The sequence below is a fragment of the Saimiri boliviensis genome, chromosome 2, assembly GCF_048565385.1.
Source record: "Saimiri boliviensis isolate mSaiBol1 chromosome 2, mSaiBol1.pri, whole genome shotgun sequence".
NCBI lineage: Eukaryota > Metazoa > Chordata > Mammalia > Primates > Cebidae > Saimiri > Saimiri boliviensis.
The window spans coordinates 29,967,960-29,991,174 of record NC_133450.1 but is presented as its reverse complement, the minus strand read 5'-3'; the positions used below and the strand labels follow the sequence as shown (position 1 = coordinate 29,991,174).

At 49.4% G+C, this 23,215-nt stretch overlaps 1 protein-coding gene across 1 annotated transcript in view; it reads right to left on the bottom strand.

Moving 5' to 3' along the window:
- The window catches only part of MIDEAS (mitotic deacetylase associated SANT domain protein), a 76,781-nt gene extending 53,790 nt beyond the window's left edge, over positions 1-22,991 (bottom strand). The window contains exon 1 of the mRNA XM_010335255.3: positions 22,842-22,991. The gene's annotated coding sequence lies outside the window, so the exon portion shown is untranslated. The remainder of the gene's footprint in view (positions 1-22,841) is intronic.
- Between the last annotated feature and the right edge of the window lie 224 nt (positions 22,992-23,215).

The window sequence follows — 23,215 nt, the reverse complement described above, 5'->3', positions numbered from 1 at the left end:
ATCTTCACACATGCTCCTTCTCTCACCACCTTGATCCGCACATTAACCCACATCCAGACTTGACCTTAATGCCAGCTCTTCCATGAAGCCTTCATTCATTGACTCCTTCAAGTAGAGGAAGGCCACTGGAGTGTATGCTGTTGGAGTCCTCCCAGATCTACTTTGTAAAGTTGGTGCACTGTCCCCCAGGTGCTCTGAGTGTTGACTTCCAAGGACTCAACAGCTACCCGCTTCTCAAAAGGGGCCTTTGCTGGGACCAATTCTGCAGTGGTGCAATTCATGCTCCAGCTGCAACACACACCTCCTTGCTTGGCTTCTTCCCCAGCTCTGTCCTGCTTCCCCTCCTCCCTCCCTTCCTTCCTCCAGAGAGCATTTCTTAAATAAATCCCATGCACCCAAACATCTGTCTTTGCACCTAAGGACCAGAACAGCCACTCTGGTCCCTAAACTCCCATGGCATCCTCTGTTTATCTTTACTCCATCACCTACACATTGTTTCACACCTGCTTATTGCACCATATCTGGAATCACAGTGCCATCTGCTAGGATGGGAGTTCCTGAAGGGCACAGCCTAGACCTTCCTCACCTTGGTATCCCTGGTATCTACACGGTGCCTGCACATGGTGGGTGCTCAGTGAATGCTTGTTGATAAATGCATAAATAAAACAGTATATGTGAATATTTAAAGTAAGCAATACAATGTAATAGATTGTTGTTACTTTTATTGCTATTCTATTTCATTGATTCTAAGATATACATTTCCTACACTTTAACATCTCTGAAATCAAGATGCCTCTTACAATTGATAGCTTATATAGTTTAATTAGCAGCACTTCCTCTTCCTTTTTTTTTTTTTTTTTTTTTGAGATAGAGTCTCACTCTGTCACCCAGGCTGAAGTGCAATGTCGCAATCTTGGCTCACTGCAACCTCCACCTTCTGGGTTCAAGTGATTCTTCTGCCTCAGCCACCCAAGTAGCTGACACTACAGGCCCTTGCCACCATTCCTGGCTAATTCTTATGTTTTTAGTAGTGATGGGGTTTCAGCATGTTGGCCAGGCTTGTCTCAAGCTCCTGACCTCAAGCGATCCACCCGCCACAGCCTCTCAAACTGCTGGGATTACAGGTGTGAGCCACCACACCTGTCCTGTTTCTTAGCTATACATAAAATAACACTACATCTTTTTTTTTTTCTTTTTTTTTTTTTTTGAGATAGAGTCTTGCTCTGTGGCCCAGGAAGGAGTACAGTGGTGCAATCTCAGCTCACTGCAACCTCTGCCTCCCAGGTTCAAGCAATTCTCCTGCCTCAGCCTCCTGAGTAGCTGGGATTACAGGCATGAGCCACCATGCCCAGCTAATTTCTGTATTTTTAGTAGAGACAGGGTTTTGCCATGTTGGGCAGGATGGTCCCGAACTCCTGACCTCGTGGATCAGTTCACCTCAACCTCCCAAACTGCTGGGATTCCAGGTGTGAGACACTGCACCTGGCCGTAACACTACATCGTTTAATCAATGGCTTCTTAGTTTCAGTAGTGTATGGTATTATTATTATCAGTAACTAATGAGGCTCAGTCTCCTGGATTCTGGGGCTTACACTGCAAAGCCCACTATGATGCCCATAGCTCAATAGCTGTTGGGAAAACAAGTTGTCATAGGGGCTGGGCACGGTGGCTCAGGCCTGTAATTCCAGCCTCTGGGAGGCTGAGGCAGGAGGATCACCCTTGATGCTAGGAGTCTGAGACCAGCCTGAGCAACACAGCAAGACCTGTCTCAAAAAAAAAAAAAAAATAAAAAAATAAAAAAAATTAGCAAGGTAGGGTGGCATGCACTTGTAGTCCCAGCTACTCGGGAAGCTGAGGTGGGAGGATTGCTTGAGCACAGGAGTTTGAGGCTGCAGTGAGCTATGATTGCACCACTGTACTCCAGACTGGGCAACATGAGGAAACTCTGCCTGTCTCAAGAAGAAGAAGAAAAAAAAGCTCTCCTAAGATAACCTGCAATTTCCCAGAGTTAAGAAGGACCCTGGCCGGGCTCGGTGGCTCAAGCCTGTAATCCCAGCACTTTGGGAGGCCGAGGCGAGTGGATCACGAGGTCAAGAGATCGAGACCATCCTGGTCAACATGGTGAAACGCCGTCTCTACTAAAAATACAAAAAAAATTAGCTGGGCATGGTGGCACGTGCCTGTAGTCCCAGCCACTCGGGAGGCTGAGGCAGGAGAATCGCCTGAACCCAGGAGGCGGAGGTTGCGGTGAGCCGAGATCGCGCCATTGCACCCCAGCCTGGGTAACAAGAGCGAAACTCCATCTCAAAAAAAAAAAAAAAAAAAAAAAGAAGGACCCCTGTGTCCAGACACCTCTGGAAACTCCCATGAAAGTAGGCCCCGTAACGTGGAACAAGCTCTGCATTGGGAGTCATGAAGAAAGGTTCTAAGCCTTGTTCTTCCTCTAATTTTCTGGATGACCTACACAGGATTTTCTCTCATCTATGGAGCAGATACTAAATGCTTCACATTAGTCTGGCATAGTGTTCACAACTGTAATCCCAGCACTTCAGGAGGCCAAGGTGGGCGGACTGCTTGAGCTCAGGAGTTCAAGACCAGCCTGGGTCACATGGTGAAACCCTGTCTCCACCAAAAATACAAAAATTATCTGGGGACGGTAGTGTGTTCCTGTAGTCCCAGCTACCTGGGGGGCTGAGGTGGGAGGATTTGCTTGAGCCAGGGAGGCAGAGGTTGCGGTGAGCCAAGATCATGCCACTGCCCTCAGCACTCTAGCCTGGGTGACAGAGAGAGACCCTGTCTCAAAAAAGTTTTAAAATAAAAAAGACATGCTTGAGATGATATGAGCCTACTAGGTCCAACCCCAGCACCCTGGAAGGAAGCCATTTTCCCCATTTTATAGATAAGGAATCTGAGGTTCAAGAAGGTAAAACAGCTCTCCCAAAGTCATACAGATGGCATTCGACCTCTAGACCATCTGAAGCCTTCTCTCTGCTACATGAGGATACCTCTCTGGACCTGTGTTTCCCAATAAGGAAGTTTAAAAAAATGAGGGATGACAGACTGGAGCCTCATGGGCCACTCTCCCTCACATATGTTTTATTTGACCCACATATTATGTTTTATTTTAACTGACTTTATTGCCAACTTCTTTTTTTTTGAGACACAATCTCACTCTGTCGCTTACCACAACCTCCACCTCCCAGGTTCAGTGATTCTCCTGTCGCAGTCTCCCCAGTAGCTAAGACTACAGGCATGTATCACCACACCCAGCTAATTTTTGTATTTTTAGTAGAGATGGGGTTTCACCCCCCCATGTTGGCCAGGCTGGTCTCGAACTCCTGACCTCGGGTGATCTTGCCAGCCTCAGCTCCCAAATTTCTGGGATTACAGGCATAAGCCACCATGCCCAGCCTATTGCTAACATTTTTTTAAAATCAGAAGAAAAACTAAAAATCAGAACTTCTGGCTTGTCATGGAAAAAAAATTGGAAGTCTCCTTTTTGAAGGTGGAGCTGAGTAGCACTGCCAGGGAGGGGTGCTTAGGTGGGACAGACTTTCCAACTTTCCAAAGATTCCACCCCTTCCTAGGCTACAAGTCACTGTCATTTATCATGACACCCTGTCATTTCATCAACTCTGTTCCCTGCTGGCCTCTGACCGTGTAACCCCTGGGCCAGATGCATTCCAGTGCCCCCTCCCGCTCTAACAACCTGTAGCTCCTCCCAGGGTCTCCTGGCATCTACCTCCTGCCCTGTGGCCTCCATCACAAGGGCCCCCAGGGTCTGACCTCTCACTCCCTCCCCAGAGTCACTGAGGTGGTAAGCCGGACAGGTATGGAGATGAGTTAGACAAGGTGAGGGGTGGGGCCCGTGAGGAAGAGAGGACTTGCCATTTCCCAACAGGAAAGTGGTTCAAGGGGAGAAATGAAGCAGGAGGCTCTGCAGTCACGGAACATGAGCAGGGTTTGACACATGAGGAAACACATCAGTAAATCATCGAGAGGAAAAACCTACATCAGCAGCAATTTAGGATATGCAAATTGGAACACCAGTAAGGCCCCACTATGGCCCGCCCCAACATGAAAATAAGTAAATAAATAAAACAGGAGAGCTGCTATTGGCAGGGCAGCTGCATATACGTTGCTGTGCTACCATAAACAGTTTAAATCTTTCTAGAATGTGATTTGGCATTGTGTTGCAAGAGAGGTTTTTTGTTTTTGTTTTTTTGACAGAGTCTGACTCTGTCGCCCAGGCTAGAGTGCAATGGCATGATCTTGGCTCACTGCAACCTCCTCCTCCTAATTTCAAGAGATTTTTCTGCCTCAGCCTCCCGAGTAGCTGGGACTATAGGCGTGTGCCACTATGCCAGGCTAATTTCTGTATTTTTAGTAGAGACAGGGTTTCACCATAGTGGCCAGGCTGGTCTCGAACTCCTGATCTCAGGTGATCCACCCACCTCAGCCTCCCAATGTGCTGAAATTACAGGCATGAGCCACCTCGCCTGGCTGGGTTTTTTTGTTTTTTTGTTTTAATTTTTGCAAGCATATAGTAGGTGTACATATTTAGTGTTGCAAGAGTTTAAAACACTGACCGGGTAATTATAGTTGGCGGACTATATACCCTAAAAGTAATCTAAAATGTCACCACAAGGAAGTTTTTACAAAAGATGCTCCATGGCACCTGCATATAGAGCCCATTCAGATTATGGTGCAGTAAGGAAGGGGAACCGAATGAAATGTGAAAGGATAGACAGAGGGAAACTATCTGATGAAACTATTTTGTGCAGTCATGTTGAGTGACGAACTCAGCACCAAAAAATATGTCAGGCAAACTTATAAGCTGTGTTAAAACTTCACAGGAACATTAAAAGCAATCAGAAGATAATTCTAAATAGGTGTTATATTTATTATGTTAAGTTGATGGAGATGATTTATATAACAATAACGATGATGGTGATGATGACGACGTAAGGGTCACTGAACAGGATTTCCTCATCATCAACATACCAGAGGGCAGGTAGGTCCAGGCCCCTGGCTTGATGAGGAAAGAAGAAGGAATGTAAACTGGAAGAGGAGGGATTGTGACTGGGCAGGGAAGGTGGGGGGAAGGAGTGCCAGAGCGTCCCTTAGCTGGAGAGCTTTGAAATACACCTCTTACCAAAGAAACAAAATTATACAAATAAACCCACACCAATTAACTTCCAGCATCCTGGGTACTAACTCTACTGCATTGGGCTCTCAATTTCACTAATACTTTATTTCAGCAACCTCTGAGGTGACACCAGTGCTCTTTGTGGGCTAGCCTAGGTACTCAACCACCATTTATAGCATTGTTTCTATGGAAATGTGTTTCAAGCTTCAAAAAACCAAGCTGCTGACAACCCTGGGGCACACACGTGGTCTCTAAATTAGGGAACTGAGAGGAACAGTTATTGCTGGGGCCTGGGCTTAAGAAGGCAGCTTGTTCCTTAGACACTATGGCACTTAATATTCACATGACCAGCAATGATCAGAAAGAACCAGGCTGAATGCCACTGTGGGATGTGAAGATGGGGCCAGGGCATCTAGGAATAAACATGATATTCTAGAAAAGCACAGAGATAGTCCCCACCCCCACCTCCAAACACACACACAAAGCCATCAGTTGTCATGGAAGACATGAAACTGGCCTGAGTACCCCTAATGAGCATCCAGGCTTGCCCTGAGCCCGTATACTTTCCATTTTCTCTCTTCCCCTGGCCCACCTCCAGCCACAAGGTCCTACTTCAATCTGATCACAGAATAAAAACACTCCAGTCTTTGACAGTTCTGGAATTTGGCTTTAGCAGATATACGCTGGAGATAACCAGGGCCCCAGCTGGGTCTGCTCCACACATACTCTGTCAGGCGGAGTTTAGCAGGCTCCAACCTGCAAACTCAAGGTACGCTGGGAGCTCTCCAGCTGCCAGCCACCTGGGGACTCTGCACAACACCAAGATGTCTCCGTCGTTCCCTGGTCACATTCCCACGCTGGTCACAGTGACAGGATGATCATGGGCCCTCCAAATAAACACTCTACGTGTTAAGAAAGAAAGGCTCCCCACTCAGAAGAAAAGGCTACTACACACAAGGGGAGTGGTGATGAGAAGTCCATCCACCACCTCCGGAGGTTCTGAGATGTCACAATGATAGAAGAAGGTGCTCAGAAGACAGTCAGCTGCTCAGCCCCACGCCCATACCTGCAGCTGCACATCCCGGCAGATCTCATGGCAAGACATGGGGTCAGAGGGCCCTGCGTGCTAGGTTCGATGTGAACTGGATGGATGTGGCTAGCACTAAAGAGCAACTAAATCCAACACTTCAATTAATATGTGCAACAATGTAAGTGCGCAAGACACTACCTCACTAGGGCCCCACCTGGGTTAGAAAAGGCTTCAGGAGGTCAATTAGCAAAGCACACCCTCCCTGCTGCCAGTTGGAACTGCAGAAGAGAGACTCAGCTTCCTCTCCCACTATGGCAGGGGCCTGCAGTACCAGGCAGCCCAGCCGTGAGTGGGCGAGTGGCTCAAAGTCATGTGCTCACTGGGCTGGTTCCGTGAAAACGCAGGTGTGAAAATGGTCTGGGGCTCTGAGCCAGCTGGGGGTTGGGGGCAGAGTCTACGCTGTGAACCTCAGAGTTATTCAGTTAGCCAGCCTGTGAAGTCAGGCCATCTGAATCCTCCAGCCCCTGCATGCAGTGCCGGTAGCTGATAAGACAGAGCTGTTTGGTCTTCCTGGTAGTAGCAGATGGGAGTCCCACCCCCCTTGGCCTCCTTCCAACCCAAATCTAAAGTCTTTGAAGTTAAGGCCTTGTCTTAAAAAAAAAAAAAAAAAAAAAAAAAAAAAAAGATGCTATATAAATTATTAAAGCAATTTCAAACATACACATGCTCTACCCATAACATTTTTGCCTAAACCCAGTTATCTGCATCATGTCAATTTTTACCATAGGCAGTGTAATCAGTTTTTATGCACTTATCAAGTGTACATGCAATTCTGTTTTACTTTTTCAACTAAATTCATCAACATTTTCCCAAGAATCAACATTACCTTCACATTAATGTAAGAATGACACAACACTCACTGAGTCTAGGTATCATGAATTACAAAGCCATGTGAAACACTGAGGCTGTTTACAGTTTTGGGTTTTTTTTCTATTTTAAGCAGTGCTGCTATAAATATCTTTGTTTGGTGTGCAGGAACGTATGAGATTTTAAAAAATAATAATAAATAAATATCTTTGTATTTAGAGCTCTTTTCCTTTTTAGAATTAATAAATTCTTTATTCTTAGAATAAATTCCCAAGAGCAATACTAATAGACCAAAGGAAATTAACATTTTTTTAGAGAGCTTCAAGTTCTAGTATATATATGTGTATATATATATACATACACACACACACACACACACACACACACACACACACACATATATATATATATTTTTTTTTTTTTTTTTTTTTTTGAGACAGTCTCACTCTGTTATTCAGGCTGGAGTGCAATGGCACCATCTCGGCTCACTACAACCTCTGCCTCCTTGCAACTTCTGCCTCCCGGGTTCAAACAATTCTCCTGCCTCAGCCTCCCAAGTAGCTGGGATTACAGGCACACAATACCGCACCCAGCTAATTCTGTATTTTTAGTTGAGATGGGGTTTCTCCATGTTGGCCACTCTTCTCCTCAGATGATCCCCCACTTCAGCCTCCCAAAGTGCTGGGATTACAGGTGTGAGCCACCATGCACAGCCTCTAAAACATTTTAAATATACATTTGTTCTTTGTGAGTTACCTGCATTATCTATTTTTGGAAGTAGTTTTCTTTTTTTTTTTTTTTTGAGACGGAGTTTCGCTCTTGTTACCCAGGCTGGAGTGCAATGGCGCGATCTCGGCTCACCGCAACCTCCACCTCCTGGGTTCAGGCAATTCTCCTGCCTCAGCCTCCTGAGTAGCTGGGATTACAGGCACGTGCCACCATGCCCAGTTGATTTTTTGTATTTTAGTAGAGACGGGGTTTCACCATGTTGACCAGGATGGTCTCGATCTCTTGACCTCGTGATCCACCCACCTCGGCCTCCCAAAGTGCTGGAATTACAGGCTTGAGCCACCGTGCCCGGCCCTGGAAGTAGTTTTCTTGACAGCACCTCTCAATCCTACCAGTCAGGGTCTACTCTTATAATGCTCTTTTCCCAACTCTTCAGTGTGCCTGGTATTCAGAATACCCTATGATTGGTGGATACTGGAGGTAATACAACTGATTTGCTATGGAGGGATGAAGAAGGAGGACAGAGAGGTGTGGACAGGAGGGTAGAGGCTGGAATGAGTAGGGAGGGGAGGGCAGGCCCCATGGTGTCAGAAACAAAGACAGATACCACATTCTGTCCTTTCCAAAATGATCCAACCCCTCCCTGGACATCAACCCACTCCATCCACCACTCAACCTTCTCTAACCTGATCTTCCAGGGGCCCGGAACAAACACATACATTCATGGGTTCCTAAAGGGGATTCAGGGAATACCAAGTGCGTCTAGGTTCTGGAAACACACTCTGCAAACAACATAAGCCTGTGCTCACCAGTGGTCCAACAGGCCCATGTATGTGCGGCCTCAGCCCTAAGGGTGGCTCAACTTCAAGAAAGAAAAGTCTTTAAAGAAAAAGAGGCCAGGCGTGGTGGCTCACATCTATAATCCCAGCACTTTGGGAGGCTGAGGCCGGTGGATCACTTGAGGTCAAGAGTTCGAGACCAGCCTGGTCAACATGGTGAAACCCCATCTCTACTAAAATAAAAAAATTAGCTGGGGTGGTGGCAGGCACCGGTAGTCCCAGCTACTGGAGAGGCTGGGGCAGGAGAATCGCTTGAGCCGGAGAGGCAGAGGCTGCAGTGAGCCAGTATCATACTGTTGTACTCCAGCCTGCACCTGGAATAATAACAGGAAGCCTCTGAGTGACAACCCTGGCTCCCACTACAAGGCACCATAAAGACACCACCTGCCAGGCTCCATTCACAGGAATTTTCGAGTAGGAAAGGTTCCCCTGTAGTCTAATCCCCTCATTTCATAGACAGATGGAGACTGCAATCCCTGCTTTGGGGCTCCTACTGCACCCTGCAATCACTGTCTGCGAGGAGGATGTGTTCCTCCTCGCAGAAACAGGAAGAGCCACAGCCTGTCCTGACTGCCTCATGACCAAGTTGGACAGGACTTTCACTTTAAAGAGTCCCAGTCTTGCGGGGCACAGTGGCTCATGCCTTTAATCCCAGCGCTTTGGGAGGCCAAGGTGGGCGGATCACAAGGTCAGGAGTTCTAGATGAGCCTGACCAACAAGGTGAAACCCCATCTCTACCAAAAATACAAAAAAATTAGTTGGGAATGGTGGCATGTGCCTGTAATCCCAGCTACTCAGGAAGCTGAGGCAGGAGAATCGCTTGAACCCAGGAGGCAGAGGTTGCAATAAGCCGAGATCACGCCACTGCACTCCAGCCTGGGCAACAGAGCGAGACTCTGTCTCAAAAAAATAAAAATGAATAAAAAAATAAAGAGCCCCAGTCTCTCCTCTCACGGTCTGTGGACTTGCTTTCTTCAGCTCCTTCTCTGTGGGAAGCCAACAGACAGTACTGGGCATGAAAAACAAAAGAGCACTCTAAGGGTAGCTGGTATAAATATTTATCCTTCTTCAAGGAAGGCCGGTAGGAAGAGATAGCACTGTCACCTCTAAACCAGCTCCTCACCACAGTCTCCTCAGAGTGTCCCCTCAGACGCTTCTTCAGGGTGAGTGGGGTGCTGGTACAGGTTTTATACCCCCAAATCCTCTCCTACTCTCACCAGGGTCTTGCTGACAGGCCCAAGCAAACAGCAGCGCCACCGAAGTGGCAGCCCCACCAGCAGGCACTAAGGGAGGCTGGGGATGTCATGCAGACAGCCAGCTCACCAAGCACACAGTCCGCCAGACACGGACCAGGTCGTGGGCCTGCCCAGTGCTCCCTCACAACCCCTCAGGTGGCCCTTCCGGTCCCTGTCACAGGATACCTACTGTGTGCCAGCCACAGGTCCAAGGTGGTGGGGAGCCAGGCACTCCTGCAACTGACCCCAGCATCCTGCAGGGGGGAAGTTCCAATTGCAGAAATGCCACAGTGGCAACTCAGGAAGGCAGCATGGAGCAGGTGACTTCTGGCTGGCCCTGCGGGCAGCTGCCAGGAGAAAAAGAACAGAGAGGAGGCCGGGTGCGGTGGCTCAAGCCTGTAATCCCAGCACTTTGGGAGGCCGAGGTGGGTGGATCACGAGGTCAAGAGATCGAGACCATCCTGGTCAATATGGTGAAACCCTGTCTCTACTAAAAATACAAAAAATTAGCTGGGCATGGTGGTGCGTGCCTGTAATCCCAGCTACTCAGGAGGCTGAGGCAGGAGAATTGCCTGAACCCAGGAGGCGGAGGTTGCGGTGAGCTGAGTTCGCGCCATTGCACTCCAGCCTGGGTAACAAGAGCGAAACTCTGTCTCAAAAAAAAAAAAAAAAAAAAAAAAGAACAGAGAGGGCATTCCAGGTGGAAGAGATAGCAATAAGCAAAAGCCAAGAGCATATAACAAGAGGAGGGAAGTGCGTCCAGGAGCAGGGAGAGGCCGGTTGGAAGAAAAAGGGCCATGCTAAGGAAGGGGTAGTGGTAAGAAAAAGGCCAGAAAGGTTGGCCAGGGCTCAAACAAGGGCACGTGTGCCATTCTGAGGAGTATGGGGCTCCTTCTGTAGGACTTGGGCAGCTCTCAAAGGTTAGGATTGGGGAACATGACCAGAGCTGTGTTTTAGCAAAATAATTCAGGTCCTTCAAGACTTCTTTTCCACTTTAATGCTGCTTTTAGTACAATTTCATTTCATCTGGACAAAAATGGGCAAATTCAGTGTACACTAGGCCAGAACCAACACTGGCCAGGAGCTAGGAAGGTTCCTGCTCCCTCCCATTGGGAGTCAAACTGACCATACCTTGCCTACCAAGCCTCAGGATCAGGAATTGCTTCCAGTCCAGAACCCAGCTCATGACACATCCAGTTTCCTGGGGGCAGCAGCTTCCCGCTTTCCCAGGGAAGTCTTGAAACACTGGCATCAAAGAGCCGCTAAGTTCAAAACTGCATTTTTCTTTTTTAAGAAAATTAATTCCTTTGTCTAAGATTAATGGAACTGAATGACCAAGATTTAATCAAGGTGCCCCTGCTTCAAAGAGTTATACCCAGAGGATCTGAGTGAGGGCAAGAAGGGAGCTGGAGCTCACCTTACCTGACACCTCTTGTTTTTTCTGGATGAGGAAACTAGGCGGGATGTGACAGGTGATGCTGACAGCCCCAGTCAAAGCCCTAGCTCCTTTAGCACTCTCAGACGGGAGATAGGGTAGAGCATCTCAACCAGGGTGACATCTTCAGAAATGGAGAGGTCACCTGGACAGCTCAGACACCAGGGGCCTCGACTGTTCCACAAACCAAGCCTGAAGTCAGAACTCCAACTTCTAGTCTGAAAAGCAAAGTGGCACCTCCCGAACACCAGGTAGCTCCGAGAGTCTCACCCCACCTTGGGGAAGAAGCAGAATTCAAGCTGTAACTGCCTGTTAGAAAGAGCCAAGCCTTGGCCTCTGTCCTCAGAAGGCAGCACTGAAGTTTTCCAAGTGGAATCAAACGTGCAGGGAGGATCCAGAGGCTGGGATGATTCTCCCTTTTCCACTGGAATAGTTCAGATTCCAGAGGAGAATTCCAATTACTAATAAAACACTCAGATCTCCTGGGCATATAACATTCCTGAAGCTCAGCGGGAGGCTAAGGATTCAGAAAGATGACCGAACAGATTAAGATCAAGACATGGATGTTGGCCAGGCATGGTGGCTCATGCCCGTCATCCCAACATTTGGGGAGGCTAAGGTGGGACGCTGACTTGAGCTGGGGAGTTCAAGACCAGCCTGGGCAACATGGCAAAATCCCACCTCTATTTAAATTTAAAAAAAAAAAAAAAAAAAAAGATGTGGATGTTTTCAGTGGCCTAAGGGGGATGCCCTGTCTCCTCTTCCCACATCCAGAACTGCCCCATCATCCCAGTTTGAGGGCTAGAATGGGCTCCAAGCTCTATGGGAGACACCTATTCACCTGGCATTTGTACCCCTCCCCTGGTTTCAGGCACCTGGGGCTGTGAGTCTTGAGAGGAGGCAGAGCTCCACTCTGCTGGGTAGGCTGCAGCCTCCAGAGCCTTTCTCTTCAGAATGACAATAGCATAAACATGACTTAAGCAGGGCCAAACACACGCTCGGCCTAGACTTTGCCTCTAGAGCGACTGGCACAAAAAGTTGGGAGAGTTCAGTACTCGTTTTGGAGGGGGTGGCAGCATCCAGGTCTGCTGGCAGCGGTGATGCCACATCAGCAGCAGCATCACCCTGGATTTGGTTCCAGTCACCCAACTTCCCACGAGTCCTGATCAATTTCTGAGCCTCGTTCTCCAGCCTTCTCGGACATTCAGTGAGCCACCAGATAGCCTTCCCATACATTTCTTTTCTCCTCAATTTAGCTACAGTCAGCCTCTGCTGTGGGCAGATCTAAGACCTGGACTATGCCAGCATCTCCTTCTCTCTGCACACGGGCTCCTCTGGCCCACGACGTGGCCCTGCCTGCCCCTTTCTGCATCCTTCCCAGCCATGCTCCACTGCACTGCCTCACCACCTGCAGTTCCCAAAGTAAATGGTGGTGTGTTGTGCCTCCAGGACCTTGTCTGGGCTGCTCCGTGGACCTAGAATGCCCTGACTCTCTTTGCCAACTGGCGGACGCCTACCCAGTTCTTAGCACCCAGCTCAAACAGCTTCTCCAGGACACCTCTCATTTGATTCATTCCACAGCATTCACCAGACACAAGAACCATGCCTGGCACTGGAGCTGTCCTCAGCCTTTCCTGACATGCTTCTCTCCCCTGGCTGCAGCAGAAGTGGCCGGCCAGTCCTCTCCTCTGAGCCCAGGAGCCCCCTGAACATGCTGACATTGGCACCTGTAGCATTAAACTGCTCTTGGCTTGTGTAGATGTTTGTCTCCCTCACAGATCATGAGTACCTTAAAGTGGGGGCCTGCAGCTTCTTTTGCTTCGTATCCCCAGTATCAATCACAGAACCAAGTACACGGTAAGGGCTCAATCAATGCATGAGTGAGTGAAAGAATGAAGAACTTGATGGAACGCACCTTATAAACCATGATGAAGTGCGTCACTACTGTTATGGTTATAGCTACTTTTCTTTTCCTCCGTAACTGGGGAAGTCAGATCCCAAATGTCATGTGGTCAGCCCAGCTCCTTAGAGAGATGGTGGAAGAAATCTTGAGCCTTTCCACCACCCCTAGTGCAAGTGGAAGAGGGGGTCGGGGAGTGGCTATTGGCTTCTAAGTTGTTCCAGAGCATGTGCTATGGGGAGGCCACAGAAGAAGCAGACACCTCTTGCTAGTTCATTCCTTGCAAGCTTCTTGTAGTGGCCTGCGACGGGGAGGCTGGGGAGGGGACATGCAGGGTGAGGGCCTTAGTGCAAAGTGTCTGCTGCACATGGGCACTGCCCCCTCCCAGCCCCACACCAAGGCTGGGTCAAGCCAAGCACAAGTTTTTCTTCTGCGAGCCTAGATGATATAACTGCAGTTCAAAACCTACTCCACGGATCTCCTCTCCATCACACCCTGCCCACTTTGCCTAAGAGCCTTCCTTGCTTAATCTCATATGATAACTTCCTAACTTACAGCCCCCATGACCTTCTCATGAGACACAGGACAATGGAACATCTTCACATGTTCATTTAACTTATGCAAATTCAAATGGTCAAGCTTAGCAGAAGAGAGAAGACAAAGGAAGAAAGGAGGAAGAAGGGAGTTGGGGAGGTAGGAGGAAAAGGAAAAAAAAAACAACAGAAAAGAACAAGGAGAAACAGCTGCGTACGGTTGGCGCACACCTGTAATCCCAGCACTTTGGGAGGCTGAGGCAAGTGGAATACTTGAGATCAGGAGTTCAAGACCAGCCTGGTCAACATGGTGAAACCTCATCTCTACTAAAAATAAAAAAATTTAAAAATTGGCCAGGCTTGGTGGCAGGCACCTGTAGTCCCAGCTACTCAGGAGGCCAAGGCAGGAGAATCGCTTGAACCCAGGAGGCGGAGGTTGTAGTGAGCCTAGATTGCACCACTGCACTCCAGCCTAGGCAACAGAGCAAGACTCCACTTCAACAACAAAAGAAGTGCAAATTCTTCCAGAATTAGAGGAACAAGCTAAGGTGAATTTAAGTATCAAGAGCTTGCTGGGCGCGGTGGCTCAAGCCTGTAATCCCAGCACTTTGGGAGGCCGAGGCGGGTGGATCACGAGGTCGAGAGATCGAGACCATCCTGGTCAACATGGTGAAACCCCGTCTCTACTAAAAACACAAAAAAGTAGCTGGGCATGGTGGCGCTTGCCTGTAATCCCAGCTAGTCAGGAGGCTGAGGCAGGAGAATTGCCTAAACCCAGGAGGCGGAGGTTGCGGTGAGCCGAGATCGTGCCATTGCACTACAGCCTGGGTAACAAGAGCGAAACTCCGTCTCAAAAAAAAAAAAAAAAAAAGAGCCTGTGTGACGGTTGCCTACCTGGTGCCCTCCTAAAGGACTTTCAAGGTTAATCTTTTTGTTTGTTTGTTTGTTTGTTTGTTTTTTGAGACGGAGTTTTGCTCTTGTTACCCAGGCTGGAGTGCAATGGCGCGATCTCGGCTCACCGCAACCACCGCCTCCTGGGTTCAGGCAATTCTCCTGCCTCAGCCTCCTGAGTAGCTGGGATTACAGGCACGCACCACCATGCCCAGCTAATGTTTTGTATTTTTAGTAGAGACGGGGTTTCACCATGTTGACCAGCATGGTCTCGATCTCTTGACCTCGTGATCCACCCGCCTCGGCCTCCCAAAGTGCTGGGATTACAGGCTTGAGCCACCGCGCCCGGCCTCAATGTTAATCTTTATTATATTCTTATAGTTCACCTTACACACTGACTTTAGAATCTAACCCCCAGAAAATGCCACTTCACCAAATTCTGTTCTCCCAGTGATAGATCCACTCTCAGTCAGTTCTTCCCTCATCCCACCCTCTTCCACTTGCTCTAGAGGTAGTGGAAAATCTCAGGATTTCTTCCAACATCTCTCAAAGGAAGCTGTGCTGACCACATGGCATTTAGGATCTGACTTCCCCAGTTACGGAGAGAAAGAAAAGTGGTCATAGTGACCTTCCCCGTCATGGTTTATAAGGGACTTTCCCTCGGGTTCTTCATTCTTTCACTCACTCAGGGATGGGTGTGACCTATCTCAGGAGCTAGGACTGATTGAAGCCTTCTGGGGGAAAGAAGCACGTGGGACTCCACTTTGCACCCTCATTGTGCCACACACGATTGCGAGCCCTGTAGCTCTTCCATAAACGCCTGGTGAGGATGGCTGGCCCTGCATTAACTAGCTGTTCAAGGAGTGCCAGGTCTGTGTTCCTGGGCCTTCTCCTGCCTGTCTCTTGGGAACTGGGAGCATTCCTCTGTCTTCTTGGTGTTGTTCAACCCATGTTCTGCACTTAGAAAATAGTAAGTGATCCTGTTGGCCAACTGAGTCTGTGTAGGAAACTATGGGGACTTTGATAGCAATTAAGATCCACTAAGACCGCCGGGCGCAGTGGCTCATGCCTGTAATCCCAGCACTCTGGGAAGCCGAGGCAGGTGGATCACCAGTTAAGAAGTTCAAAACCAGCCTGGTCAATATGGTGAAACCCTGTCTCTACTAAAAATACAAAAATTAGCCAGGCGTGGTTGCATGCACCTCTAGCCCCAGCTACTAAGGAGGCTGAGGCAGAAGAATTGCTTCAACCCAGGAGGCGGAGGTTGCAGTGAGCCAAGATCACACCCTTGCACTCTAGCCTGGACAACAGAAGGAGACTCTGTCTCAAAAAAAAGAAAAAGAAAAGAAAAAGAAAAAAAAAATCTGCTAAGACTACAATGAGATCATATAATGGTAAAAACTATTAAATACGCATCCCACTCTCTTCTTAAAGACCTCGTCTTCACCCCTAGTTTCTTGGGTTTTTTTCAAGTTTCATCTTTTTAAATCTTTGAGTACTGCCTTAAGGAAACTGAGGAGATGGAATTCTTGGTTTACAAACAGACCTGATGAAACCGGCGGTCATGATGACTAATTATCAATGCAGGATGGCCAGTGGAAATGAAGTATGGAGTTTATGCCTGACTTTTCCATTCAACAGCTGTGTGAACTTGGAGAAGAAACTTATCCTCTCTAAGCCTCAGTTAAAATGAGAGTTAGCACAGGTTTCCTTCTGAGCTTTAAATCCTTAACCACGGGATTATCGGAGATGTTGTTACTGCAGTTACTATAAAACCGGGGCTGGATGATAATAGCCCGTAAGATCCTATCCAGTTCTAAAAGTTGATTATTTTGTAAAATAGCAGATTTGAAAAAATGTTGATTTATTAAATTCAGTTTATACATAACTTTTCAGAAATATGTAAATCCTAGTTTCACCCTTTTATATTTATTAAGAATATTCAATTAAAATTGACCTCTGGCTGGGCACAGTGGCTCATGCCTGTAATCCCAAGACTTTGGGAGGCCAAGGCTAATGGATCACCTGAGGTCAGGAGTTCGAGACCACTAGGGCCAACATGGGGAACCTCCATCTCTATTAAAAATACAAAAATTAGCCAGGCGTGGTGGCCGACGCCCATAATCCCAGCTACTCTGGAGGCTGAGGCAGGAGAATCACTTGAACCTTGGGTGCGGAGGTTGTAGTGAGCCAAGATCACACCACTTCACTCCAGCCTGGGTCGAGTGAAAAAAAAAAAAGAAATTTACCAGTTTCTATTTTTCAATAAAACAAAATTTTAAAAGAATCTAGCTTATAAGTGCATTCTATGGTATGCAAATTACTTCTCAAAAAAGAAAGAATCTGGCTTATGAGGCAAGATTGTGATTAACAGCATGAAGACTGGCTGAAGCAACACAGTCCTCCTAGCCAAGTCCAATGCTAGGGTTCAGCCAGGATCTCCCCAAAACTCAGTTTTATAGTTTAGCCTAGTTTTGTATGTTCAACACTTGTCTTGGCAAAACAAGCATCCAGCCAACCAAGAAGCCTCTCTTTGGCTGGGCACAGTGGCTCAAGCCTGTAATCCCAGCACTTTGGGAGGCTGAGGCAGGTGGATCACGAGGTCAAGAGATCGAGATCATCCTGGTCAACATGGTGAAACCCCGTCTCTACTAAAGATACAAAAAATTAGCTGGGCATGGTGGCACGTGCCTGTAATCCCAGCTACTCAGGAGGCTGAGGCAGAGTTGCTTGAACCCAGGAGGCGGAGGTTGCGGTGAGCCGAGATCGCACCATTGCACTCCAGCCTGGGTAACAAGAGTGAAACTCCGTCTCAAAAAAAAAAAAAAAAAAGCCTCTCTTTGCCCTCCTCATAATCTTTTTTTATTTCTCATTTTTGATACAGGGTCTCTCTGTTGTCCAGGCTGCAGTACAGTGGCATGCAATCCTCCTATCTCAGCCTCCCAAGTAGCTGGGACTACAGGCACGCGCCACCATGCCTGGCTAATTTTTTTGTATTTTTTGTAGAGGAAGTCTTGCCATATTACCTAGGCTGGTCTTGAACTCCTAGGCTCAAGTGATCCTTCCACCTCGGCCTCCCAAAGTGCTGGTATGATATGCATAAGCCACCGTACCTGGCTGTCTTCACAAATCTTGCCTGCAAGTTGGTCCCACCTCCTTCTAACAGACTGGTTCCTCAGAAGGCCAGGCCAACCCCAGTAACAAATCATCTCCCCTCAGAACCAGAGCAGAGGCATAGGGCATCATGGGGCAGGCAGGCTGACTGGGACAGAGGGAGTGCCAAAGCTGGTCAGACACTGACACTCAGGAAAGAGATGCTGGAAATGGAGCAAAACAATGAGGTGCAAAGCCAGGAGGCTGAGAGCGGTCAACAGGCAGAGGAGGCAGGCTTGGCTTCATGTTCAGAACTAAAACCAGGAACTACGGCTTTTGCGCTTGGCTTGGGTGTGTGTGCCTACACTCAAGTGCACAAAATCTGATGGCCACTGCCCTTTGTATCAGCATTGTAAAACATATATTGAGACTTGCTATGAGTGGGGCACCAGGCCTGGAGATACGAAGATATATAAAACAGGGGGCTTCCAGTTTAGTTGAAAATTATGGCCAGGCGCAGTGGTTCATGCCTGTAATTCCAGCACTTTGGGAGGCAGAGGCAGGCGGATCACCTGAGGTCGGGAGTTTAAGACCAGCCTGACCAACAGGAGAAACCCTGTCTCTACTAAAAATACAAAATTAGCCGGGCATAGTGGTTTATACCTATAATCCCAGTTGCTCTGGAGGCTGAGGCAGGAGAAGCACTTGAACCCAGGAGGCAGAGGTTGTGGTGAGCTGAGATGGCACCATTGTACTCCAGCCTGGGCAACAAGAGCAAAACCCTGTCTCAAAAAAAAAAAAAAAAGATAATATTTATTCACCCAAAGGCTCACTTAATGAGCTGAACAGGGCATGTGATCAAAGTCATGGCCCAAAAGAGAAACTGAAAATCCTTAGTCCAGGACTCAAGGTTTTCCTCAGCACAGGGCCCAGGCTGATGTTGCTGGAGTCCCGGGGCAGGCCCCCAGGATGTGACAGGGAGAAATTCTCAAGGAGGGGGACACAAACGGGACGGAAAGGGAGCAGGATTGAGCCACATGGATGAGAGAAAGGAGGCGTTCCAGGCCTCTGGGGAAGCACAGGAGGTAGGAATGCTTGCCATCAGTGGTTTGGGCAAACACACAGAGTGGGTCACTGGGTCAGAGCCGAGGGTCAGGACGGGAGAGCTGCAAAAGCCAGACCCCTACGGAGAAGGGCCCTGACTGCTGGCCTAGAAGTTTGATCCTTACCATGCAGACAGTGGGGAGCCATTGAAGATGGCTGGGCAGGAAGGTGACCCTGGCAAAGAGGCATTTTAAGTGAGATTACAGAGCAGGACTTTATCCGAAGCTTATTCAAAGCCCTGTGTGTATTTCAAGTAGCACTTGAGACAGTAAGTCGTAAAGCGTTTGCCCTGTGTCATGCAGACGAGAAAAAAAGAAGGTTTAAGGGGCTCACAAAGAGATGCTTCAGTGAGAACAAAAAATGAAGAGAGGCACATTTTAAAGAAGGAAGCAAATTTCCAGGACAGAACTGCCAGCCAAGGTGTCTGGAAAACTGTAGCGCGTTCTTATGCGACTGGAATACCCTCTTTAGCTGAGGGTGTTCGGCCTCCTTTTTTGGAGGTGAGCTGTGATGTCAAAACCCTGGGTTGTGGTGTAGGATGTGGGGCAGCCAGGAAGGGGCAGATGAATGGAAATAGCAATACTGGGCCCTGGGCGGCCACCCTTTGAAGCCCACCCTCTCCAGGAGACTCCTGCATCGGCTTCTCAGTGGCACCTCGGGGTTTCTGCCAGAGTTCGCTGGGTTCCTTAATTATCTCCAATATTTTTTCCTCTTAGAACAATAAACTTTTTAAAAATCCCTGTCAAGTTTTGAATCAGAGCTTTTTCACTGTCGTTCCTAATCAATCGTGCATGGCAAGGCAGCAGACAGGGCTGCTCAGTGGCCGTGAACTGGGCAACAACTTCAAGTCATAAACTAGCATTTAGGTAAGGTGGAGGAGGAAGTCTGGATTACAATTCTGTCTCTGTGTAACAGTTTGGGATCAAGCTCCCTGAATGGTAAGGCAAAGCTGAGCAAGCCAAAGAAAGGGCCGGAGTTCGGCACAAAAATCAGCCAGAGGGAACTGAAGGTGAGGGGCCTGCACTGCTCCAGATGGCTCTGCAGCTCAGGGGAGCCTGGCTTCCCTCTTTCTCTGGCCTTTGCAAGGGACCCCTCCCCTCCACTCTCCCAGCCACACTCTGGAGGGCTTTGGGGCACTTTCAGTCTCTGTAAGTTCTTTTTTTTTTTTTTTTTGAGACAGAGTGTCGCTCTTGTTACCCAGGCTGGAGTGCAATGGCACGATCTCAGCTCACCGCAACCTCCGCCTCCTGGGTTCAAGCAATTCTCCTGCCTCAGCCTCCTGAGTAGCTGGGACTACAGGCACGCGCCACCATGCCCAGCTAATTTTTTGCATTTTTAGTAGAGACGGGGTTTCACCACCTTGACCAGGATGGTCTCGATCTCTCGACCTCGTGATCCACCCGCCTCGGCCTCCCAAAGTGCTGGGATTACAGGCTTGAGCCACCGCGCCCGGCCAGTCTCTCTAAGTTCTACAGTAACACAGAGGATAACAAACTCAAGCTTTGGGGTCAGAAGGAAATGCTCCCCTCTCCTGCCCCCCAAGACTAGCACCAGGCACCATCAGGCCCTCATATGGCAGTCCTGGTCAGGTGATCCAACTAACCAGAAGCTTCACAGTCAAGTTCAGTAAAAACTAAATGTCTCTAGAGCAGAGGGTTGTGCAACCTGGGGTGACTCCGACCATAGTGCTGCTTTTGCTCAAACTTCATTCCCCTGTGGCAACTGTGACCATACATGCCAGACTTTCCAGAACTGTCCTGATTTTACATGTTTGTTCTCGAGTTTCTAGAAGCACACAGGTACCTGCCAGGGACTGTACCCTAATGTTTTGGTTTGACAAACGGTCACTGTGCCCGTGACACACACCTGGCACGAGGCCGCAAAACAGCATTTTTCCTCCAGGTGAAGCTCAGATACTTGGCTGGAAGAAAGGCCAGGCATGGAGAAACTCCAGTGCACTGGAACCTTCAGTGCCTGCCACTCTGAGCAGAGAGGCTGCCCATGCCCGGCATGAGGTGGTACCACCTAGCCACACAGCAACCTAACTGGGTTGAGTGCTGCCCGTGAGCATCTTCTGCCTAGGACAGGGAGTTATCAGGTTGAGATTCAAAATGTGAAAACAATGGCCCTGCACAAATCCAATACATGCTTTCTTTTTTTTAAACTGTATTTTAAATCTCTCTATACAGTTATTCCCCTGTAAGCCCCTCAACAAGAAACTGTTTCCCTTCTTTCCATACTTGCTGGCTTGGCTCTGTTCCTGCAAGGCAGCATCGCAGATGTGAGGACCCGGCCCTGGTCTGTGCCACAGCCCCTGCTAAGAAAGCAGGCCTTGGGGCTCCTCTGAAGAAAATGTGCATGAATCACTCCTCTGCTCCTCCCAGATCCAGACCACCAGCACAGACACACCAAGTGCCAGCACTTACGAGTTTCCTCTTTGCTCAGAACACAATAAAGGAATTAAGGACCCACCACCTACTAAGTTTCTGCAGCTGACACTTCCAGTCTTAAAGTCTAGCACGCCAGCTCAGTCACACATGATCTGACGAGTTCTCTTTGCAACTCAGCCCCAACCCAGCCACCCGTGCAATTTTGCTAATTCAAACAGCTTTCCCGTTTAGAGAGGTTGATAGCCATCTCCCATCTCCTTTTCCTGCTGACGTCATCCCACATTTTCTCTGAAGACAAATAAGGGTACAGTGCTAGGATAGTTTTCAGGCTGCGGAAGGTAGGAGTATAGTGGCCTCCCGAGTCCACACCACATCTCAGGTTTTGGGCAAGTTGTCAAAAGTGAGAGACAGGGAAAGAACTAAATCACCTAGCTAGGGTTAAAGGGCAAAAAGAATTAGGAGATTGCAGCTCAGACCCAGATCTATCCTGCGCATTTGCAAGGCAAAGCTGCGTTTTGTTCGCCACCACCGAGTCTTGCACAATAGCCTGTGTATAAACATCCACGCCAACAATGCCTGACTGTGCAACCATGCTGTAATTACAGGCCGGCAGGAAGCCGCTGCTAGGAACTACACCATTCAACCTCTAGGACACCCCATCTCGAGTCTCCACGGCTCGAACGCACTTTGCTGCACACACCAACGTGTCTCCGCCGCCGCTACAGTTGCAGTCTCGCTGCTGGCCCAGCCGCCAGCCTCGAGTTAGTCTGCAGGGATGTCACAAACTTCTCAGCTGTTCTTTAAAAAACCCTGCGCCACGAGGCTACCGAGGGCGGCGGGAACCACCATCAAAGTTCCCATGCACATTCCTGCAGCCCTTGCAGTTTTAGGAAACAGAAAAGAACGAGATGCCACAGAGTCCGCTGGAAGCGGGTTTCTGAGTTTTATATAGAAAACACTCACATATGTACGTGGGTGTGATGACAGTTTTGATGGCTAAATTGCAAAGTGTTAGGCCTTAGCGATCACTGTCAGGTTCGGGACGTGGTTCGGGAGGAGGGTGGAGGGGGAGTCAGGAGCATTTCAAGGGGGCTTGGGGGCAATTCCGGTTTTGTTTTCTGGAAATGCGTAGGGTTGTTTTCCCAAACTTCCGAGCTACTCTGCTCTTGGTCCCAGGAAGGCCGAGCAAATAAAAGTCGGGGGAAAGTTCCTTTAACTTCCTTCCTGCGCCCCAGACAAGGGCTGCGAGAAGGAAGAGTTCGTTTCCCAGGGAAGCACCGGGCGGGAGCCGAGGGTTGGCTGCGCCCAGCCTGCAGGGATAGGGGCGCGGGGCGGAGGGCTGGCTCCAGACCTAGGCCCCGGAAAGCCCCTTCTTCCCACCCCTCCTTTCGCCAGCGGCGCCTGGAGGTGGCCCGGCTGCAGCCCTGACTGTTTGAAGTCCCGCAGCAAAGAGGCGACAACACCGGCGCAGCACGGAGCCCAGACCCCAGCCGCGGATCTCCCTCACTGCAGCGCCCCCGCACCCCGGCGCCCAGCCCAACGCGGCCAGCCACATCCGCGCCCGCGCGGCCCAGCCGGAACCCCAGAACTACCGAGCCCCACGCCGGCGGCCGGTGGCTGGAGGGGGCAGCGAGCCCGCGACTCACCTGCGTGCCGGATCCCAGGGAGGCTCGGAGGGGCGCGAGGCGCAGGCGAGCGCGACCCGCAGACTCAAACTTTGTTGCTCTCGGGACGGCGCAGTCGTCACTTCCTCGCGGAGCGGGCGGCGCGGCCCGGGCGGTGACCCAGCAGCTCGCGCGGTGGCGCGCCAGGCCCTGCAGCCGCCCGCCCCGCCCGCGCCCCCGGCTCTGCGCGCCCCAGACCCCTGGCGCCGTCTCCCCGCTCTGCGCGCGCTCGGCTGCGGGGGTGCGGGCAGCCCTGCGCGGCGGGCCGCCTAGCCTGCACCCCTCCCCGGGAAGGAAGGCTCGCTCCAGCCGCGTGGTTTCCGCGCCGAAGTGCGATGTGGGGCACCGCGCTGGAG